This window comes from Arvicanthis niloticus, chromosome 14 (assembly GCF_011762505.2).
Source record: "Arvicanthis niloticus isolate mArvNil1 chromosome 14, mArvNil1.pat.X, whole genome shotgun sequence".
NCBI classification, from domain to species: domain Eukaryota; kingdom Metazoa; phylum Chordata; class Mammalia; order Rodentia; family Muridae; genus Arvicanthis; species Arvicanthis niloticus.
The window spans coordinates 68,826,594-68,834,838 of NC_047671.1; positions in this window are offsets into that span (position 1 = coordinate 68,826,594).

Sequence of the window (8,245 nt, forward strand, 5' to 3'; positions counted from 1 at the left end):
TTCTATTAGATTGAGTATATCTGGTTTTATGTTGAGGTCCTTGATCCACTTGGACTCGAGCTTTGTGCAAGGGGACAAATAGGGATCTATTTTCATTTTTTTACATACAGACTGCCAGCTAGACCAGCACCATTTATTGAAGATGCTGTCTTATTAGTATGAAAACTTGTCAATTTTTTTCTTTTTTCTTTTTTTCCCCAATCTGCTTTTATACCATTTTAATTACATGTAAGTATTAAGGTCAGTTCTAGGCCAAGGAACTAGCAATACAATAGATGCAAATAGTCAAGGAACAAGCACCAAATTCTTTATGAAGGCAGTGAGTACTATGAATTTGTCTCTTAACACTGCTTTCTTTATGTCCCATACATTAAGGTATGTTGTGACTTCCTTCTCATTGCATTCTAGAAACCTTTCTTTTCTTTTCTTTTCTTTTCTTTTCTTTTCTTTCTTTCTTTCTTTCTTTCTTCTTTGACATAGTGATCATTGAGTAGAGAGTTGTTCAGTTTCCATGAGTATGTGGGCTGTCTGTTGTTTCTGTTGTTGTTGAAGCCCAGCCTTAATATGTGGTGTTCTGATAGAATGTAAGAGGTTATTTCAATCTTCTTCTACCTGTGGAGGCTTGCTTTGTGCCTGATTATATGGTCAATTTTGAAGAAGAATCTATGAGGTGAAGAGAAGAAGGTATATTCTTTTGTTTGGGCATGAAATGTTCTGTAGGTGTCTGTTAAGTCCATTTGGCTCATAACCTCTGTTAGTTTCACTGTTTCTGCATTTAGTTTCTATTTCAATGACCTGTGCATTGGTGAAAATGGGTGTTAAAGTCTCCCAGAATCATTGTATGATGTTCAATCTGTTATTTGAGCTTTAGTAATGTTTCTTTTAAGAATATGGCTGCCCTTGAGTTTGGAGCATGGATTTTCTGAATTGAGAGGTCGTCTTAGTGGATTTTTCCATTGATATGTATGATGTGTCCTTCCCTATCTCTTTTAATTACTTTCGGTTGTCAGAGATTAGAATGGCTACTGCAGCTTGCTACTTGAGTCTGTTTTCTTGGAAAGCCTTTTTCTTTATTCTGAAGTCCTTTATTCTGAGGTTGTATCTATCTTTGTTGCTATGCTGTGTTTCATGTATGCAGCAGAATGATGAATCCTGTTTTCTCATCGACTCTGTTTACCTGTGTCTTTTTATCAGTTAATTGATGTTGAGAGATACTAATGACCAGTGATTATTTGTTCCTAGCATTCTTATGCTGGTGGTATTAGTGTGTGTGTGTGTGTGTGTGTGTGTGTGTGTGTGTGTGTGAGAGAGAGAGAGAGAGAGAGAGAGAGAGAGAGAGAGAGAGAGAGAGATTCTTTTTTGCTGTGAATTTATTTCTTGTGTTTTCTTGAGTGTAGTTACCTTTTCTGTGTTGGAGTTTTCTTCTAGTATCCTTTATAGGGCTGGATTAGTGGAAATATATTGTTTAAATTTAGATTTTTCAAAGAGTATCTTGGTTTCATCTATGATGAATGAGAGTTTTGCTGAATATAGTAATGTGAGCTGTCATCTGTCATCTCCAAGGATCTGCAAGACATCCATCCAGGTGGTTCTGGCTTTTAGAGTCTCAGTTGAGAAGTCAGATGTAATTCTGATAGGTCTGCCTTTATATGTTACTTGGCCCCTTTTCCCTTATAACTTTTAATAGTCTTTCTGTGTTCTATATATTTAGTGTTTTGATTACTGTGTGGCAGGAGTACTTTGCTTTCTGGTCCACTCTATGTGACGTTCTGTAACCTTCTTATATATTTATAGCCATCTCTTTCTTTAGGTTATAGGAATTTTCTTTTTTTTCTTTTTTTTCTTTTTTTTTTTTTTTTTTTTTTTGGTTTTTCGAGACAGGGTTTCTCTGTGTAGCCCTGGCTGTCCTGGAACTCACTCTGTAGACCAGGCTGGCCTCGAACTCAGAGATACGCCTGCCTCTGCCTCCCAAGTGCTGGGATTAAAGGCGTGCGCCACCACCGCCCGGCATGGAATTTTCTTGAAGATATTTTCTGGCCCTTTAATCTTTAAATCTTTTTCTTCTGCTTGCATTATACTTATGTTGGTATTTTCATAGTTTGCCAAATTTCTTGGATGTTTTGTGTTAGGTAATTTTTAAATTTGGCATTTCTTCGATAGGTGTATCAATTTCTTTTTCATATCTTCTACGTCTGAGATTGTCTCTTCCATCTCATATCTTATGTTGTTGATGTTTCTGTCTGTAGTTTCTGTTTTCTTTCCTAGGTTTTCCATCTCCATGGTTACCTCCATTTGTATTTACTTTATTGTTTCTATTTTCACTTTCAGGTCATGAACCATTTTATTCATTTCCTTCACCTCTTTGTTTGTATTTTTCTACAGATTTTTATATTTATTTGTTTCCTGTTTAAAGGACTCTATTTGTTTAATTGTATTTTCCTCTATTTTTTAAAAGATTCATTTATTTTCTCTTTGAAGAACTATATCATCTTCATAAGATGAGATTTAAAGTCTTTATCTTACTCTTCAGGTGTATTAGGATATCCAGTTCTTGCTGTAGTGTAATATCTGAGTTCTGATGGTGCCATATTGCCCTGACTTTGGTTGATTGTGTTAATGTGCTAGCCTTTAGCCATCTGGCATCTCTGTTGGCTGGCCTGGTAGTCAATGGTGGTAGCAGGCATCTTAGACTGCAAGTACAACTAGTAGTCCCTAATGGCAGCAGTCCTCTGGTTGTCTTGTGTGGCAGCAGACCTCCAAGAAAGCATACACATCTTATTGTCCTTGTTGTCCAGGATAGCATCAGGCCTCCAGGGAGGCAGGCTGAACTGGTTGTTCTGAGTTGCACCAGGACTCCAAGGAGTTAGGCTAAGCTGTGGCCCAGGGAGTGGAGTGCAGATCTTGGATTGCAGGAGAGGTACTGACTGAAAAGTGGAACCCAGAGGAGATGGGGCAGACCTCAAGGCTTCTGGGCTTCCTTGGAACCATTTGGGGCAGAGGGTGGGTTCATGAGTATCTCACCCTGTCGTCCCTGCCTTGGGAGAAGAATGTTCTTTCAAAGAATAAACCTCATCATGATACCAACTTTGTGAATCCTCATTTTTCTAGTTGACTAATGAAACCATGGATCTGAGGCAGAACTGCACATATATTTGGTCATTAAAAGACTGGTTAGGTTAGAGATATAGCTTTGAGATACTCACTTTCTTGACCTACACTTATACTTATTACTTTGTGGCTGTTACAATGTTTTTTTTTTTTATGTTGGTATTTCAAAAGACCTGAGAAATTACATACTTTATAAGTAATGATGTATATTTACCTCACAGTTCTGGAGATTCAAGAGCAGCACATCAGTATATGTTTTGTTCTTCAAGAGTCTCTCATAAGATGGTATCATGGTATGTGTGTGTGTAAGTGAGTGTGTGTGTGTGTGTGTGTGTGTGTGTGTGTGTGTGAAAAAGAGCCACATAGAAAAAAGACAGAAATATAACAGAGAGGGGTAGGATTACTTTTTTCATAATAACACTTTAGTTGGAAATGAATCTACTTTTTCCAGACCCACCCAATCTTGTAATAAAGCATCAGTCTAGTGACAGTAATACATCCCCATACCCTGCCTCCCAGTTGATTCTAATGTCCCCCACTTGTGGCTTTATCTCCATCTCCTACTTCTTCTCCATCCAGTTCCACACACTAGCAGTTGCCTGTCCTCGTGTTGTTGTTGTTGTTTTGTTTTGTTTTGTCTGGGGTTTTTAGATTTTCTGTTTTGTTTTTTGGTTTTTGTTTTTATTAATTTAGTAAATAATCTACTACCACCACTTTGCTAGACTAAAATAATCCCCCATTACATTCTAAATCTTATGCTTTTACCCACTGATAAGTGAAGCTACCACTCCATGTCAATGAGTTTCTTTACAACAAATGGAGACCATCACACAAAACCACAACTGGAAACAACACAGAAATCAACAGATCATAGGAAGCCCAGGCCCTATGGAAACATCTACATCACAGCTCCTGCATCTGTGACTAAAGGAAATTTGAGGAAGATTGGGTAGAAAGATTCTAAAAACCAGAATGTCAGAAAGTGTGTTGTGCACCAGTCTTTCCCTGTCCTCTTTGACTGGAACATACTATTACCTCTCTATGGAAAACAGTCTATATCTATTCCTTCTACGATTAACAATAACATTATTTGGTACATATTGCCGAGTCCCCGCATTTGGGACATGAAATGATAGTATTTACCAACATAGGTATTTTAAATTTGCTTCTCTGGGGAACAAAATTTACTGTCATTAAACCCATAAATGCCCTCCTTTTACCATCTTTTCAGATTGAGTCTAAGTTACAGGACATTCACATAGCACCAAATGCCATTTAGTCCATTGGTAACGTTATTGAATTCTTTCATCTGCTCATAACACCAATGTTTTTGCCTAGCTCCTGACAAGGCAGCAGTGAGAACTCGCCAGCCTTGCTCCTTGTGAACAGTGAAACACTGGTTCTAATATGTCTACATCAGTAAAATAACTAAGACTGTGACCCACTTTCTACTTAGAATGTTCAGTGATGATTTTTATTCTAGGGTCTAAACATCTAATTATCATAATCCTGACTATACATGCATACCTGTTCCTGTATTGGGGCTCTGTTTCCCCTCTGTTTCTCTCTTTGCTCCAGCTTAGACTTATTTCTTAAAAGTTGAGGTTAGCTCTAAGCCACTTAGCAGATGTGACACCATGAGTCCTCTTCCTTAACTCAAATTGCCTGATGTGACAGAGTTTGGGGGTTTTTTGTTTTCTGTTTTATTTTCAGTTTGCCTTTATGACTCTTCAGTCATTTTTAAAGTAGTCCGTTCACACTTCAACCTCATCCTTTATTTCTCTGTAGCTTTGGTTATAACACAAACCTTTCAATAAAGCAGTGAACCAGCAACCAATTAGGTGCTCTAATTGGGAATAGTGAAATGATAACAGACAATATCAGAAGAAAAATATTGCTTACATTTCAAAATATTATCACAGTGGAGTAGTAAAAGTGGTTAACATTTGCAGGGTGAGCTCGACACATACATCCTCAGGAAATTTACAGTCTGCATCAGTCAGGGTTCCAGCAGGCAACAGATGGTACACTCTGATTAGGATTCTTTAAATGAGCTTTAATAAAGGGAGTATTTGCAAATGTGCGGGCAGTTAGACAAGCTACAAGAAATAATGGAGCACCCTAGGGTGCAAAGCATTACCCTAGAACTAAAGAGACAGGAAACTGAACAAGAAGAAGTGGGTCCTAGGGGCCTGTAAATAAGAACTGGCTGAATGTGAGAATAAAGGGAAAGAGTCAAAGCCTAAGAACAAAATTAGCCAATGCCAGCAAGGTGAGATACACCACTCTTGGAATTCCAGAGAGATGAAAAGATGGAACAGGAGGAACACCATCAGTTCAAGACCAGCTTGGCTTACCAGCCAGAATGACATGCAGAGAACAGACAAAAAGGTGCAACTAGTCAGAGCCATCACCACATGCCTCAGGCCTCAATATTCCCTCTGGCATCCACCCCTCCCCAGTACTCCCTGTGGCACCCTCCCTTCACACTTCTGTTCACTTCTAAGAAGCACACTGATGGCTGCTGGTGTCCCCAGGTCCATCAGCCTCTGTTGCTATGTGATACAACAGATATTTTGAAACCCAGTGGGGGGAAAAGAGTGATCACAGGTACTTTTCTAAAATGAAATCATCTTAATCATTGAAAGCATATAATTTAAGTAAAAACTAATAAAGCATGTGATGTGCAAATGCATTTTTAAGCCAAGCCATTCCAAATATAGTATTTTCTCACATGCTTCAAAAAATAACTTTTAAAGCATACATGGTTCCTCACAAACTTTTAAGTTGTCATCTCAAATTTTTCAATGTATCTGTAGTTGCAAAGGATATGATTTAGGCACATTGCAAAAGTTGACTACTTTAAAGACATATTACTAGTCCATTCAAATACATCCTAGGAGAAATTACCAATGTATTTGGTAGCCTCTATGATCCTTTTAAAAACACACAATCTGATATTTATATGATGACTTATTTTCCTTCAGTACATATTTCTATCGTGTTTCCCTGCAGACTTTTATCCCAATGTATTTTCATGTGTGAAATCTTGTGTTGGAAGTTATTGTATATATGTTGTTCTCCAGAATTAGACAGCTCTAAACATTTTAGATAAATTAATATTTTAGATTATTATACAATCAGCCAAGCCATCAGAAATACATTTGATATTTTGAAAGAATATTAGTAAAAGCAACTATAAAATATATTACTGAGACAGACAAAATGAAAATTAGCACATGTACCTGTAAATACATAATAAGTAGTCCTCAAATAAGCTGTTTGCTTTCTTTTATACATAGTGAAGCATATAGCAAGCTTGTTTAAATAAATAACTGGCAAAAAGTCTCTCATCATAGTTATGCTACTTGACTGTTTAAACTGCCTTTTATGTCAAAAATTAAGCTTCATCTAACATAAAAGTTAGTAATCAAGTACTAACCTGACTAGGCTCTTTTCCATACTCCAATTGAAAAAAAAAATGGCATTGAATACCACATATCTAGAGATGAGTTTATTACAAGTCTTCTAATAAAATATATTTACTTTCTTAACACGAATTCAGTCTTCTAATTTTAAATGCTGAAGTGTCCACTCCAAAGCAGTATAATACCATGCAACCATTGATTGAAATGAGAGCGGAGGGAAGGGATAAGAGAGAGCCCAGTCAGTAAGTGTTTGCTAAGGACAAGGACCTGTGTTCAATATCTAGTCAAAAACCTAGGCCTGGTGGTAGTACATTTAGAATCTCAGGCTCAAAAGGAAACTCCAGGCAGGGTAGGGTCACCAAATCTCAATGGCCATCCAGCTTGATCTATTGGTAAACATCTGGGCCAGTGAGAGACCCTACTTCAAAAGCCATATGGTCAGAGCCTAAAGAGTAACACAGAAAGTTATCCTCTGAGAGAGGGAGGAGAGAGGGTGGCAAGAGTAAGGAGGAAAAAACCAACAGTAATAGGTAAAGCTGAGAATACATACGGCAAATTCCCAGGTGAGTTCTTAGAAAATGCCAAATCAAAGTGAAGAGTTGAAACCAGTTTTTAATGACCCTGAAAAGTATCCATGGGATTCCAAGAGAGTCAATCCTCTCCAATACATAAGATATAAACATATAAACCCATGTGTCAATGTCATTGATGTATGGCCCTTCATAAGAAGCTTCCCAGTTTTACCTCATTTTTGGAATCTAATCTAAGCAGTCTTTTTAGTTACACTTCTTGCCTTCCCCTTCTGTATGCTTATTTTCCCAACTGTAGATAATATTTGTGTTCATGTGGCTCTTGTAACCTGTAACACAGTGTCTATTATAATCACCCTGTCCACATCTGCTCATCATAGAGGTTCTTTCCCTCAGGAAATTTGTCTTCCTACTGCAGACCCAACTAATCTCAGAGTTTCATTAGCTTGCACACTTGACATGACTATAAATATCTGGATTACTTTTTTGATGGAAGGGGAATTTAAAAAATCAGTTAAAGATTTCCCATTGCACTATTCCTCTTTATCATCCTACTGAACGTCCCAAAACCAGAAAAGCAAAGAAGAGATTGAAGAATTAAATTTCTACGCCTTAATAAGTGTTATGATCGTTTATTTACAATTATAAATTGACAAAATTAACAAAAGCAAACTTGGAATGTTTGTGACTGATTGAGTTGTTAGCCAAGGTGGCCCCATTAAAACACCCAAACAACTTTGGCTATTTTCAAGGTCTTGGTTATTCTCCAGAAGCAAACTCTAAGATACGATTGGAGGATGTCTTATCTCATTTTGCTTTGTTTGGGTATCTTTAAATGATTTATCTTTCTGGTCTTTTGCTTGTATATTATGGTTTTCATGGTGTGTGTGTGTGTGTGTGTGTGTGTGTGTGTGTGCATGTGTGTGTGTGCACACATGTGTGTGTGTGCATGTTTGTGTGTGTGCGTGCCCACCCATTGCCGATGCTCCTTCTCTTTCTTTTTTACTAGTTACTTTGTTCATTTTGTTTTATCCTTTTTTTTTTGTAGTATCAATAGGGGAGTACCCTATTGCTGAAGACAACACCTACATGTCTCATGATGAACTAGCTTGAAGAAAGTGCCTAACTAGAGACTTCACCCCTATTGACTAGTATTTATGGTACTGAAAATACCCTGCA